We start from the raw sequence: 15,295 nt of genomic DNA, 5'->3' as shown, positions 1-15,295 counted from the left end.
ATCTACATGATATAAAACATCATGAGGTTCATCATATTTAACTTGGAAAGGATGTGTACTTAAGACAAAAGGTGTATCATGGGAGCAACTATCAGTTTCAATAGGGTATGTCAGATCACATCGTATAGTGTATGGAACACAATAAGAAACACAGTAAACTATCCTTTCATCCAACAGAAATCTATTATCATGGGCAAACATCTCACTTTGTGAAACAGTACAGTTCTGAAAATGAGTAGTGTTATCATTGTAGACATAATATTGGGGGGAAGGACTACCTAAATAGTCACATGTACATTGCCAAGCTATAGCTCCACTTTGTTTTGTAGAACTCCACTTTATTTTCCTATATTGACCATCTTGCATTTTTGACTCATCTGAACAATAAGGATGAAGAGAAACCTCTTCAGCATGAGTGTATGATAAATGGACAAACAACACAAACAACCAGGAAACACAAGATAGACAAAACATCTTCTTCCAGGAAAGACGCCAGGTAGGCTGGAAAGGTGATCTTCGAGGAGGCCGTCTCACTTTCTGACGCGGACGCTTCACTCCACAAAAAAAGTCTCCATGGCTCCATCCTGTAACAAGAAAACTCAAGAAAATTTCTTTAATTGTGAGATATGTACCCATTTAAGCTTATCACTGGGTAAAACAATCTGATAAACAACTGGACTAATACGGTTAGTGACCGTACAAGGTCCCAACCATTTAGATTCTAAAACATGCTTCTTTTTACTCAAATTAAGGTACATAACCTGCTCACCAACATCCCATCCATCTGATTTGTCTTGATCAGGGCTTTTCTTGTTTCGTGCCTTTATAATAGATTGCAAAGCCTGATCCATTCAAAACTGCATAGTTGTTTTATCTTGTAAAAGAGTTTTAATATGCTGAATTACCTGATAATCCATGGCTTGTTCATCTCCTTCACACATCCAGTCTTGAGTAATTATTAGTGGCATAGCATGACCAAAAAGAATTTGATAAGGTTGATAACCTGTGTGCAATCGATTAGTACTTCGAATAGAGGCCAAAATCAATGGTAACTTTTGAGGCCAATCTTTGCCAGTACCACAAACAATTTTACGAAGAGCCTCTTTAATAGTTCAATTCATTCTTTCCACTTGACCTGCTGCCTGGGGATGGTATGGTATATGTAGCTTTTGGGTAATACCTAAAGCTTTTAATAATGATGTAAATATCTGACCTACAAATGCAGGACCTCTGTCTGAATCAATAATATGTGGTATACCAAACCTACAAATTACCTCCTCAAACAATTTCTTAGCAGCGGTTTCTGCTGTGTGAGTTCTGGTAGGAAACGCCTCTGTCCAACCCGAGAAACCATCAATGATTACTAAAAGATATTTATATCCCTCTTTAGAACTAGGGAGTGCATCAATAAAATCAATTTGTAAACGATGCCAAGGACCAACACGTCTCTGATGATAAAGATATTCATCATAAGTTACAGCTTGTCTAGCTTTTTCTTGAGCACAGGGTATACAATTAGCTACCCATTCTTTGATCTGATCTTTCCTGGAGGAAAGGAGGAGCAGAGGTGACATGATACAGACTTTCAGATACTTGAAAGGTTTTAATGATCCAAAGACAGCGACAAACCTTTTCCGTCGGAAAAAAATCAGTAGAACCAGGGGTCACGATTTGAAGCTCCAGGGAGGAAGACTCAGAACCAATGTCAGGAAGTATTTCTTCACGGAGAGGGTGGTGGATGCCTAGAATGCCCTTCCGGAAGAAGTGGTGAAGACCAGATCTGTGAAGGACTTCAAAGGGGCGTGGGATAAACACTGTGGATCCATAAAGTCTAGAGGACGTGAATGAAGAGTGGGTGGCTCGCGGGAATGATGGCTACTGCCTAGAGATAATACCCTTATTCAATAAACATACACACGGTTAATGCGACTCCAACATTGCTCTAAGCTTCAACGGCAAGAGGAAACGTGGAAAAAGATTTGCATTCACAAAAAAAGCGGGGAGTAGCTTGCTTGTTACGGCGGTTACTACCCCAAACCAAATAAGCCTGGTACTTCATGTTCAATGCATATCCAGCATAGCTCTCTGCTTCAACAGCAGGGGAGAAAGTCTCATAGTTAACTTTCAATGCATATTCAGCATAACTCTCTGCTTCAATGGCATGGGAGAAAGACTGATACATCACGCATATCCAGCATAGCTCTCTGCTTCAATGGCAGGGGAGAAAGTCTCATAGTTAACTTTCAATGCATATTCAGCATAACTCTCTGCTTCAATGGCAGGGGAGAAAGATACTTCACTTTCAATGCATATCCAGCATAGCTCTCTGCTTCAACGGCATGGGAGAAAGACTGATACATCACGCATATCCAGCATAGCTCTCTGCTTCAACGGCAGGGGGAATGAAGAAAAGTAGATCTATATACAGAAAAAAACCAACAAGGTCTGAATTATTTAGTCTTGGTAAACAAATAAACATGGGTATAGCTTGCTTATTGTGGCGGTTACTACCCCTAACTAATTAAGCTAGATATTTCACTTAGAGGCAGTTCCAACACTGCTCTCTACATTAATGGTGGGGATAGAAGGGAAATAGAATCAAAAGGTTACTAAGAGCCAAGAGTAACAGATAAGGTCCATCAGGTCTAGAGGACGTGTATAAAGAGCGGCAGTAGCCACAGAGGCATTCACGGAGCGGGATGCCAGTGGCCAGTGGTTGGTGTTCCATCTTCACGAAGCGGAAGGATGGAGGGCTGCCATCTCCAAATTAAAAATAACAAAACCCAGGGGTGGGTAAGAGTATGTAAAATTAACGGGGAGTTCAAAGGCTATAGGTATTACTAATTATTAGGCTTATTCAATATTTGTTGATAGTTAATGTGGCTTTCAATGCATACTTCACTTTCAATGCATATACAGCATCGCTCTCTGCTTCAACAGCAGGGGAGAAGAAAACCATACTTCACGCATATCCAGCATAGCTCTCTGCTTCAAAAGCAGGGGAGAAGTAAAACTAATACTTCACGCATATCCAGCATAGCTCTCTGCTTCAACAGCAGGGGAGAAGAAAAACCATACTTCACGCATATCCAGCATAGCTCTCTGCTTCAACGGCAGGGGAGAAGAAAAACAACCAATAAGGGCTGAATAACATAGTCTGGGTAAACAAATAAGTATGGGTGTAGCTTGCTTATTGTGGCGGTTACTACCCCTAACTAATCAAGCTTGATATTTCACTTGGATGCAGCTCCATCACTGCTCTCTACATTAATGGTGGGGGTGAAAGGGAAATAGAACCAAAGGTTACTAAGAGCCAAGAGAAACAGATAAGTATGAGAAAAAAGAAGTGTGAAGCTTGCTGGGCAGTCTGGATGGACCGATTGGTCTTCTTCTGCCATCATTTCTATGTTTCTAAGACAAATTAGCTCCTGTCTTTCAATAGTAGATGGATGCCATATAGGCTCTGAAATTGAACCTCTCAAAATCTGAAGCCATAGATATATTATGGACCTTACAATCAAATTGGGCAGACTTTCCCCTCAGTTGGGCAAAAGACTCCATGAAATATTTGGGTATCAAAATTCATCGTCTCTTAGATAGCTGGTACTCGATTAACATTTCTCCCCTTATAGTGTATTTTAAAAAGACCCTGACCAGTTGGACAGGTCTTCCATTATCCTTATTAGGCAGAATGGCCTTAGTGCAGATGATTCTATTACCCAAACTGCTATATAAGTACAAATGGTGCGATTTATTCTTACTAAAAATGACCTTAGGAGCATACAGCGCAGCTTCGCTGCTTTCATTTGGCAGGGCCCTGTGCACGGATGAAATTTGCCAATATTATTGCTCCAAAAGAAGCCAGGGGCCTTGGTTTTGCTGATTTATGTACGTACAATTTGGCCTGCCTAATGCTCATATTAGGAGACTGGAGACGACCAATTACAAGGGATTCAATAACAGACCTGGAAAATGCCTTTCTGTACCCATTATGTCTTAAATATTTTTTACATGCAAATGCCCATGAAATTAGTATGGAGTTCACTCAATCAATAGTATTTAAGGCTATGAGATGGGATTGGTGGAAAATTAGATCACCTCTTGATTTATCAAGATATTTTTCCTTGTACTTTCTGTTGCGACCGTCGCTGCCCGACATCTCCACCCCACCCACCTTACCTCTGTGGCGATTCCCTCTTTGCTTGTTGGATGTTTGGCTGCTGCGGCGTCATCTTGCCGCCCTCCCCCGGCGTCCCCGGATAGGCAAGACGCTGCACTCCGCCATGTTTCCCAGAAGCCTAAAGGCACACGCGCGGCCCTGACTCAAGTACCAGCAGTGGCGCGATCCTCAGGGGCGCCTCCCTGAGATGACGTCAGCCGCACCGGATATTTAAGGTCTCTGAATTCGCTAACTAATCGAGATAGCAAGGGAAAGAAAGGAAAGGCTTCTTACGCTCCTAGCTACTCTGCCTCCTCGGAATTACCAGGGGTACCCGCTCCTCGGGGGCCTCATTTCTCTTTTGCCTTTCAGGTCGCAGTCTGGAACTGGTACTCGCTCCTTGAGGGCCCACGTTCTCGGACCTGCTTCTGAATACCACTTCTGCCAGAAGTCATCGCTGCCTACAACACCAGTGAGTTACCATTCTTCTCTCAGAGCTTTCCCTGGAACCAGGTACTCGCTCCTCGAGGGCCTAATCCATTCCAGCTCCTGGGCTGCTTCAAGAGACTATTGTGAGAGTGTTACCATCAAGGTTCTATTCCTGAACTCTGCTTACCCTGCCTACTCTCTATACTTAAGTTTCTCTACAGCTCTGCCATCCTGGGATCGCTGTTCCAGTATCTGAGGGACTATAGCCCAGCCGAGCGCTTCCAGTTCACTACTGCCACCTCTGGTGGTACAATATACTGTTTAATAAAAGAACTATTGTGTGTCTATCTCCAAACTCTGAGCCTCACCGGTGGTGCCTCTCGAGATCGTACCCCATGGTCATCTGCCACCGGCCCAAGGATCCACCCACAACTATCCCAAAGAATAACACTTTCCAGTGGAGGGGAACCCACAGTTTAGTGCCAGCTTAGGTAGTAGACTACTACATATAATCAAGGCAAATGATATCTCTGTGATATCATCATTTGTGGATATAAGAACGGGTGAACCACATTCATTTGCTTATTATATGGATACCTATTCATTTCTAGATAGAGACTATTTGTTTTACCTACAAATTTGCAGCTATATTAAGAAGGTCTTTTTAGGGGGCTGGAATTCTATAACCAATGGTCCTTTTCAACAATTACATTCTTTATGGTTTTCACCTTCTATATCCATGTCTAAATTGTACAAATCTTTACAATCTGTATACAGTAACTCTATTTTTCCTAACCTTGCTACTAAATGGTCTTCAGAATTTAAGGTAACCTTAACCAAATCACATTTGGAGAATAGTGCCAAATTAGTGATGAGATCCTTGAAAGGGATTTCCCTTCAGGAAGTACACATCAAGATAAAATATCATTTAATATTTTGGCCTAGTCGGACATATGCAGTGCATATTACAGCTTCAGTTTGCTGCCTGAGATGTGGGGAGAGCAAAGCTTCGTTAGTTCATTATTTATGGGACTGTGATAAGATTAAAACATGTTGGGCTTCAATAAAGTCATATTTTGAGAAAATGTTAATTCCCACTGATATCTGGTCCCCTGCTTTTTGTATACTGGGAGTCACACCTCGGGACTCAGGTTGTTCCTCCAACCACCTTGAGCTCCTTATTATAGTTGTGTAATAGCCTTCAAAATAATTTTACTGTATTGGATACAACCAATGGGTCCTTCAGTGGAAAATTGGATGACTGTACTGACAGATGTCTATTTACTAGAAACAACGCATTTTCAGGGAGAATCTGCACAAGCATTTGCTAAATGTAAAGCTATTTGGCGCCCTTTTACAGAATTTCACCATCCTGCAGGACAATTGTAATGTAGCTCATAATTTTCTTATGTTGGCAAACAAGACACTGTGTTAATGGCAGAGTTAAGCCTACTAGGATTGTACAATTCTTTGTGTCTTTACTTTTCTTTTTATTTCTTCTTCTTTTTCTTTATTCTACCATACTGTTAGCCTTAGGGGGGTATGGGGAAGGGGGGAAAAGGGTGGGGGTAAGTATGGAGTAAGGTTAAAAAGTTGGGTGGAAAACAAGGCAAACCTTTACACAGTATTATTTCATTATTACCGAGGTGTTCGAAGTCAACCTGCTTTCTGTGATTTTATAATTATCAGTTGGAATTTCTTTGTATCTTACTATACTACATTTGAAGTTGATGTGATTTGTGCTTGTACTATACCTAATAAAAATATTACAAACAAAAACTGTTTGGGTGCTTGCCAGGTACTTGTGACTTGGATTGGCCACTGTTGGAGACAGGATACTGGGCTTGATGGACCATTGGTCTGACCCAGTATGGCATATCTTATGTTCTTATGTTCTAAAGTCAGGGTCCTTGCGAGAAGACAATGGGATGCTTAAGAGCCTGAAAGGCACTGATGGCTTCCGAAGACCAATTCCAAGTGTCAGTAGCTTTTCTGGTTACAGCGGTGAGAGGTATGGCAAGGGTGGAGTACCCAGGAATAAACTGGTGGTAATAGTTGGCAAATACTAAGAAACGTTTTAAGGCATAGAAGCCGACCGGCTGGGGCCAGTGAAGGATGGCCTGTGGCTTTGCAGGGTCCACAAGGAAACAATCTGAAAAATGATATAGCCCAGGAAGGAGAGTTGATCTTGTTCAATGAGACATTTCTCGAATTTAGCAAGAAGCTGATGGTATCATAGACATTGAAGTACTTGTTTGACATGTTCTCAATGGGATGCCAAAGATTGCAAATAGAAAAGAATGTCATCCAGATAGATCACGATGTAGAAATAGAAGCAGCGTTGAAAGATTTAGTTTACCATATTTTGAAATACTGTGGGGGCATTGCAGATTTCGAAAAGCATGACAAGACATTCATAGTGCCTGTCTCAAGCATTGAATGCAGTTTTCCACTCGTCCCCTTGTTTAATGCGAATGAGATTATAAGATCCCCTTAGATCCAATTTAGTGAAGATCCTGGCACCTTGTAGGCAGTCAAAGAGCTCTGAGATAAGGAGTAGTGGGTAGCAATTCTTTTTTGTGATTGTGTTGAGACCCCTGTAATCAATATAGGGTCTAAGAGTCCCATCTTTTTTGGCTATGAAAAAGAAGCCTGCACCAATGAGGAATGAGAATGGCCGGCTAAAGCCCCTTGCCTGGTTCTTCTTGATTTACTCTCTCATGACCTCAGTTTCAGGAGGAGATAATGGATAGACCCTCCCTCGTAGAGGTATCTTGTCAGGGAGGAGATCCACGCCACAGTCATAGGACCGATGCAGGGGCAGGGTCTTGGCCCATTGCTTCGAGAATACATCAGCATAGGCAGCATACTGGAGTGTCAAGCCCAGCATAATCATGGCCCCCATCAATATGAGTGTAGGCTGGACAGTAGATAGACAGGAGGTAGCATAGGTGGGCCCCCAATGTTCCAACTCCAAGAAGTTCCAATCAATTACAGGTTGGTGTTGCTGGATCCAGGGCAAACCCAAGATGATGGGATTCACAGCTCAAGGAATCACATGAAAGGAAATTGTCTCTGAGTGGAGGATTCCAGTGCAAAGTGACAAAGGAGGTGTTATCTCCATGAGTTGGCCAGGGAGAGGGTCTGATAGACAGAGGAAATGGCTACAGGTTGTTTCAAGGTAATAGTTAGTATCCGGTGCCTTTGAACAAAGCCTGGTCCATAAAGTTCCCTCTTGCTAGGAACGTCTTAGTATGAAACTGATCATGCTCAGTGGAAATAGAGACCAGAACCAGTAATTGGGGGAAGGAAGATATCTGACCTAGGATTGCCTCCCTAGTCAACCCTAGGCATGCGAGTTTCCCTGTTTCTCTGGGCAGAGGAAAGCCAAGAGCCCATGACCTGCACAATACAAGCAGCAGCCTAACTGCTTCCTGTGAAGCTTTTCCTCTAGGGAGAGTTTGATTCTGCCCCACTGTATAGGTTCTTCCATGTACCTGGGTTCTAGGATTGGAGCCGGAGCCAGAGGGTGTTGGAACCACGGGGCCAGGGGCAATGGTCTCTGGGTAACTTTATTTTCTCGCTTCCTCTCCTGAAAATGACAATCAATTCAACTAGCCAGGGAAATCAAGGCATCCAACGATGTTGGGACAGCCAATTCATCCTTAATTCTGCCTGAAAGTCCCTGCCAAAAGATGGCCATAAGACTGTCCTCTCCCCAATTCAGCTCAGAGGCCAGAGTGCAGAATTTGATGGCTTACTCTCCAAGAGTTCAGGCACCTTGGTGGATCCGAAGCATGTCAGTTGCCAGGGAGGATGTCTGTCCGGGTTTCTTGACAACTAACTGAAACTGCTGGAGGAAGTCAGAAAGACTGGAGCAGAGGAGCCTCATGTTTCCACAGGGGAGAAGCCCAGGCTAAGGCCATACCATCAAGGAAGGAAAGAATGTAGGTCACCTTATACCAGTCTATAGGGAAGAGACTGGACTGCAGCTTGAAGTGCATGTGGCATAAGTTAATGAATCCACGGCATTCCTTAGGATCCCCCATGTACCGAAGAGGTGCTGGGAGTTGAGGCACTGGTCTGGAGGAGGAGATGGAGCTACTATACGGCAAAGTCATTGGAGGCAGATCCACTGGAGGTGGAACTGGTGCCGGGGTCAAGGTGTCCATGCGGTGCATGAGTTTCTCTAGAACCTCAGTTACCTGGTTCAACATCCCTTGCTGCTCTTGGATCCATTGAGCCAGGCCCAGTATTGTCTTGAATAAGGACAAGACTGCCAGGTCTGTAAAATTCGTGGACTCTTGTGCTGTGCTGCAGTTGGCTCAACCTACAGGGAAGGCCCCGTTGGGCATTACTGACAGCTGGTGGATCTATGCTGGGAAGAGATGACTCAGGAGTTTTACCTATACCAACCTCTTTCCCCTCAGATTGAGCCCTTGGGTTCCAGGTCTTAGGCAAGAGACTCGATGGAGGAGGCATAAGCATAGGTTCAGTATCAGGGCCTTTAAGGGTGGGTGGGCACTGCACATGCATGCCTATGGGGAATCCGGGAGATAGCATGGCGGTGGTGTCCCTGCCACCACAAAGAGATGAGTAGAGTTAGCAGGTCCCAGAATGAGTGCACAGGTTTGCGGGGACATTCCACGAGCTGGGAAATGTAACATTTAGTAGTTACCAACTTTACTGCTGGGAAAATAGGAATAGTCAGTGGAGCCTCCTGAGAAGATCTTAATGATGTAAGAGGCTTTTGCAAAGTAATTTGCTAAATATTGCAGGATATTTCAATACAAGCTCCTGAAAACTATAGAGGATTTTAATTGAATCCTTCATTCAACCATTACATTCCTTTTCTCTGATCTCATCCTCTAGTGTCTGTGAAGACTCTGATGCAAATAGCAAGGGACACTTTTGGGACACTCTTACAGAAGGCTTTTTATGTATTCCAGACTGGTGAAAAGGACCTGATCTTATTACCTACCAATGCTAAAAAGTTATTAGCCAAGTGGAGAGGGCCATATATAGTAACATAGTAATGACAGCAGATAAAGATCAAATGATCCATCCAGTCTAATCAGAAATGTACTTAATGTCGCTCTGTGGAGGTTACCCACATGCATGCCATTAAGTGTAATAAATGCTGCTCTGTTCAGAGTTCAGTTAAGGGTAGTACCTGCTGCTCCATGCAGGTTACTCCCCTGCATTCCACTAAGGATAGTAGCTGCCGTTCCACACAGGTTACCCCAAGGGGTTCCAGTAAGGGTAGTAACTGCTATTCCATGCAGGTTATTTTATTTTATTTATTTATTTAACACTTTTTTATACCGGCATTCGTAGGACACATCATGTCGGTTTACAAGTAACTGAGAAGGGAAATTACAATGAACAAGGGAGGGGCTAACTGGGTAATATGCAAAATACAAAGGAAGAGAGTCAACAGCAGAATTACAACTTTTTTGCATTCAAGTTAGGGTTAAATATGCAAAAGAACATATAAACAAATTAAACGAGGCATGTACACTTGAGAAATTAGCATATGAGGGCTTATTTACAGTATGAGGAGGCAAGTGCACATATGTATAGTTAAAAGCTAGTGGGGGGGGGAGAAAGGAGGGAGGGAGCAGGGGGAGAGGGGCGGGTGGGGTAGAGTGAAGAGGGGTACAGTAAGGCACGGGTACTTTGAGGGAGGGGTTGCTAGGGGGTGAGAGGGAGGGGTAATGGGGGGCTAGGAGTGCAAGGGAAGGAAGCAGGAAGGGGTGGTATAAAGGCTGAGCGTGAGCTGAGGTGGTTCGTAGGACAAAATTAGGATTGAGAGGAGTTGGGGTATGCCTGTCTAAAGAGCCATGTTTTGATTCCTTTTTTGAAGTGGCTCAGGGATGGTTCTAGGCGGAGGTTGACGGGGAGGGAATTCCAAAGTGTGGGGCCCGCAATAGAGAAGGCTCTATCCCTGGAAGTGGGAAGGTGCCCAATTTTAAGTGAGGGGATTTGGAGAGTGCCAGCAAGGGAGTTTCTCGTGGGGCGATTAGCTTGACGGAATTGTGGCATATTTTCAAGCCAGGGTGAGTTGTTATTGTATAGAGTGTTATGGAGGATGCATTCCACTAAGGATAGTAGCTGCCGTTCCACACAGGTTACCCCAAGGGGTTCCAGTAAGGGTAGTAACTGCCAATCCATGCAGGTTACCTCCGTGCAGAAATGTTATGCTATCCCTTTTTTCAAGCCTTTAGGGATCTGCAGTGTTTGTCTCATGCCCTTTTGAATTCATTAATTGTTCTTGTCCTCACCACCCTTTCTGGGAGGGCATTCCAGGCATCCACCACTCTCTCCGTGAAGAAATATTTTCTGATGTTAGTTCTGAGTCATCCCCTTTGGAGTTTCATTTCATGTCTCCTAGTTCTACTGTTTTCTAACCAACGGAAAAGGTTTGAAGTGTTGCAGATCTTACGATCATCCCTTCCGCAATGTCGCTCACAAAGATATTGAAAAGAACCAGTCCCAACACCGATTCCTGTGGCACCCCACTTAACACAGTCCTGGCCAAAATCTTTCATTATGTATTCATTAACGGCCTAGTTACCACCATTCAGATTTCTTATTCTAGCATGTAAAATGTTCACTTGACACTCCCAAATAGTTATGTGCCAAAGCCTCTTTCCCAATTTCTAAACTAAACTTTAGAAGTACTAGAAATATTTCATTATGATCTCTAATAGTTATTTGTTTCATTGTATATATGATGTGTTCAGTACTATTAGCAGAAAACAAATAGCACTGCAGTGTTCATAGAAAATAAACATTTGTCTCAGCTAAAAAGCCACTCAAAAGCATTGTATGTTGGTTAATTATTTGAAACCATCAATTTTAGATAAGCTTCTATTAAGTTCATGTTTTAGCCTATCTAAATGACATGAAAAGAATGGATTTGCATTGTTCCATTGTTGTTTGAAGGCTCGCTTTCTAATTTGCCTACAAAAGATTCCAATTCAGAATAACTTTAATAATTATAAAACAGAAGGCTTCAGATCAGCTGAAGCTTCACATCAACATCTGTAGTTCCAACAATTGAAAATAAAGCACCATCCCATGCCATCTGAGAAGTGTCTAATTATTGGGAGAGACTAATGTGGCTCATTCCAGGTGTCAAAAGTTCTTTCTTATGCAAACTTGGAAAAGAGTTGAGTTTTGACTGAAATTCCAGAATACTTTGTAACTGGCACACTAGCAAAGGGCGTGATTGTCAGAGACCTCCTTACAACAATCAGTGGTGGTTCTGATACAAGCAAAAACGCACATTATAAAGGAAAAGACTATAGGTTATTCACAGAATTGATAGTAGTATTATGACTCTGAAAATTTACTAAGGGCTTGGAACATTGAGGGGACAATTTTTCAGATTGTTCACTTTGAGACAAAGCCCACGGTTACTTTTTTACCTGTGGACTTTGCACCAAATTTTCAGAGAGGAAGTGCATGCATACTTTTGCTTTGCAACTGACCGTGGATGCAAGCAGCCATGGAGAGTTTGCACCTCCTTCCTGTGCAGGTACTTTTTCCATTAAAAACGCAATCTACTTATGTCATTTCCTCTCCCAAACCTGAACCTGTCCCAGGGAACTCTTCTAAATGCAGCTAAAAGGGTGAGCATTTTAGAACAGCCACGTGTACTAATAGACACAAGGAAGAAGGGTCATTTCCAGATGACTTATTTACCTACGTAAATGACTTTGAAAAGTGTCCTGTCTAAGGGCAGCTTTATGTCAAAATCCAAGCAAAGAAATTGTTTTAAAACTTGACTTTTCTCAAGGATGTGCAGAGTAATGAATTTAAATTCATGAGAAATTTAATGGGAAATACTTCAGTTCTGCAAATTCCCTGTAGTTCTCACCATAGACACTAATGGAAGAAATTGTGAAAATAGCAGATTTGCAGGTTCATTTAAATTGGAATTCCACATAATTTTGCCAAAAAATGCATTAGAATATATCAAGTGGTGGCCCTGAGTATAGCCTGGGGTCAGCCCTGACTCCCACTCAACTTTTCTTTTGTGCCACAGCTTTATTTATTTATGTATTTATTTAATTTGCACGGCCCTTTAAATGTAACGTGGGAGCCTCAGGACCCACGTTAAAGTTCCAGGGCTCCCATGTTACATTTACTGATTCCCCAGGAGGTGTTGTTATTTCATCTCGGCTGACTACTTGTTATGTTTTGTAAGGTTTGGGTGGACTCTTGGACACTGTGGCAGCTGACCATGCCCATGGGGGGAAATCCCGTGAGGAGCCACAGGTCAGGCTCAGCTCTGGACACACAAACACAAATTAAATCTTTATTTAGACAGTTTGTGAAGCCACCAGAGGTGGCGGTAATGAGTAGAAGATGGAGCCCGGCTGGGCTAGTATTCCTCAGGGCGCTGGAACAGCGGTTCCACCGGTAGCAGTGCTGTAGTGAAAAGAACTGAGAGAATGAGTACAATAAGACATTCACAGAGTCCCCAGTATGGAGAAACCCCGAGATAGGGAGAGCTGGCCCTCGAGGATCGAGTACCAGATCCCTGGGAGCAGAGACTCGTTAGCAAGTACTCACGCAGCAGTTCCAAGTAGGAGATGGCACTGGCACTGGAACGGAGGCAGGCCCTCGAGGAGCGAGTACCTGGTTCCAGGGAAACAGCTCTGAGGAGTAGATGGTAGTAGTACTCACAGATGGTGTCTGTAGCGAATTCTTCCAAGTAGAAGAGGAGATGGACACAGGAAGAGAGTCAGGGAACATGGGCCCTCGAGAAGCGAGTACCGGTTCCTGATAGCGACCTGAAAGAAGCAGAGAGGCCCCCGAGGAGTGGGTACCCCGTTAGCAGAAAAGAGTCCAATAGAAGTTGGAGGCAGAGTAGCTGGGTACGGAGAGCGAATCCCATCCATAGGAATTCCCTTGCTAACTTAATGGCTAGCAATAAACAATAGGCTTAAATATCTGGGCAACATGACGTCATCATAGGGGGACGCCCCTGAGGTTCACGCCATAGAAGAAATAAGAATGAGGGCCGCGCTGCGCGCGTGCCCTAACATACCTGAGAAGCATGGCAGGAGGCAGCGCCCAAGCCGGTCCAGGGACGCTGGAGAGGACGGCAGGCAGATGCCGTGGCAGCCAGACGTCCACAAGGAGCAGGAGGAGTCGCAGAAAAAGAAAGGTAGGCGGAGTGAAGCCGTCAGGCAATGACGGTTGCAACACTACTTTCTCGGTCGGCCGAGATAAAATATTTACATCAAATCACCTAGTAAACTAATCGTAGAAAATTCTTTTTCACTCAACGCACAATTAAGCTCTGAAAGTTGTTGCCAGAGGATGTGGCTAGTGCAGTTAGTGTAGCTGGGTTTAAAAAAGTTTTGAATAAATTATTGGAAAAGAAGTCTATTAACTGCTATTAATCAAGTTGATTTAGGGAATAGTCTATCACTGGCATCAGTAGCATTGGATCTACTTAGTATTTGGGTACTTGCCAGGTACTTGTAGCCTGGATTAGCCACTGTTGGAAACAGAATGCAGGGTTTGATGGACCCTTGGTCTGACCCAGATTGGCAATTTTTTATGTTCTTATATAATGACCTGATTTGCATGCATTTGCCTTATTCATACATGTAAATTGCATGCAAAGAAGGTCATTGTAATAGGGGAGGGAACCTGGGCAGGGCCATACAAAATATTGTGTATATCGTGAGATATTGTCGCGATAGTGCTCTATTGCATGATATACGCTGTTTAATGTGAGTTAATTCACTACTGCAGCTTGATGCATCTCCCAGTTAGCTAGATAAGTGCCACTGACTATCTAGGTAAAGATAACCCAGTAAATGTATCAGTTATCTTACATGCTCAGTGGATTTTTGAATATTGAACCCATTGTGATTCTGCTCTTGCATTCTGCAGGCTAATAGGAATTTCAAAATGCTATAACAAATATCTTCAACTCATAATCAGTTATATAACTAAATATACAATCTTCATAGAGCAAAAACATCCCATTAGGCCATAATGTTCTTTGAGAATCAAAACTCTACCTGCTTTCAATAGCAATAACTTTATTGTCGAATTAAAAATCCTGCCTGCCATATGACAATAAAGTTATTGTTATTGAAAGCAGGTAGAGTGGGATCTAAAGAACTGAAATGAGGTAACAGATTGATTTGGAAGGAGATAAAAGATTAGTAAATAAAATAGCTGAAAATAATTACAGGAGTTAAAATATTTGGAACTGTGCTGTGAATTCTTGTCTCTGTCCTTTATCATTTCTTAATATATGACAAGATCCTCCTCTAACTAATCTATCTAGAAGCTATACAATTGGGTGAATTACAAGAACACAAAGATTTTCCCTGTGGCTTTCCATTGAGTTGCCACTTCACCATCTACAAAACAAGCAACTGGTATTGAAGACAGTGAGTTTTCAATATCTTGATTTCCGTCTGAAACTCTCTGCCCCATCGTTTATTTTAGGACTTCTTCAAGCACAGGGATCTCTCTCCTCCCTCTACTCAACGATGACCATGAGTTCTCTTTCTTGCTGGCAGACAATAAAATGGTCTCCTTCTTCTACCCATGTGCTGTTTCCAGTCAGGGAGGTCACTTTTCCTCCTTTGACAACTACTTTCCTTACAATAGTGCATCGTGATTCAATGAGTTTTTAAGTATTATGAAACTTTGCCTGAAGAATCTCAA

Source organism: Rhinatrema bivittatum, chromosome 3, assembly GCF_901001135.1.
Source record: "Rhinatrema bivittatum chromosome 3, aRhiBiv1.1, whole genome shotgun sequence".
In the NCBI taxonomy this organism is placed as follows: Eukaryota; Metazoa; Chordata; class Amphibia; order Gymnophiona; family Rhinatrematidae; genus Rhinatrema; species Rhinatrema bivittatum.
This window is presented reverse-complemented; position numbering follows the sequence as displayed.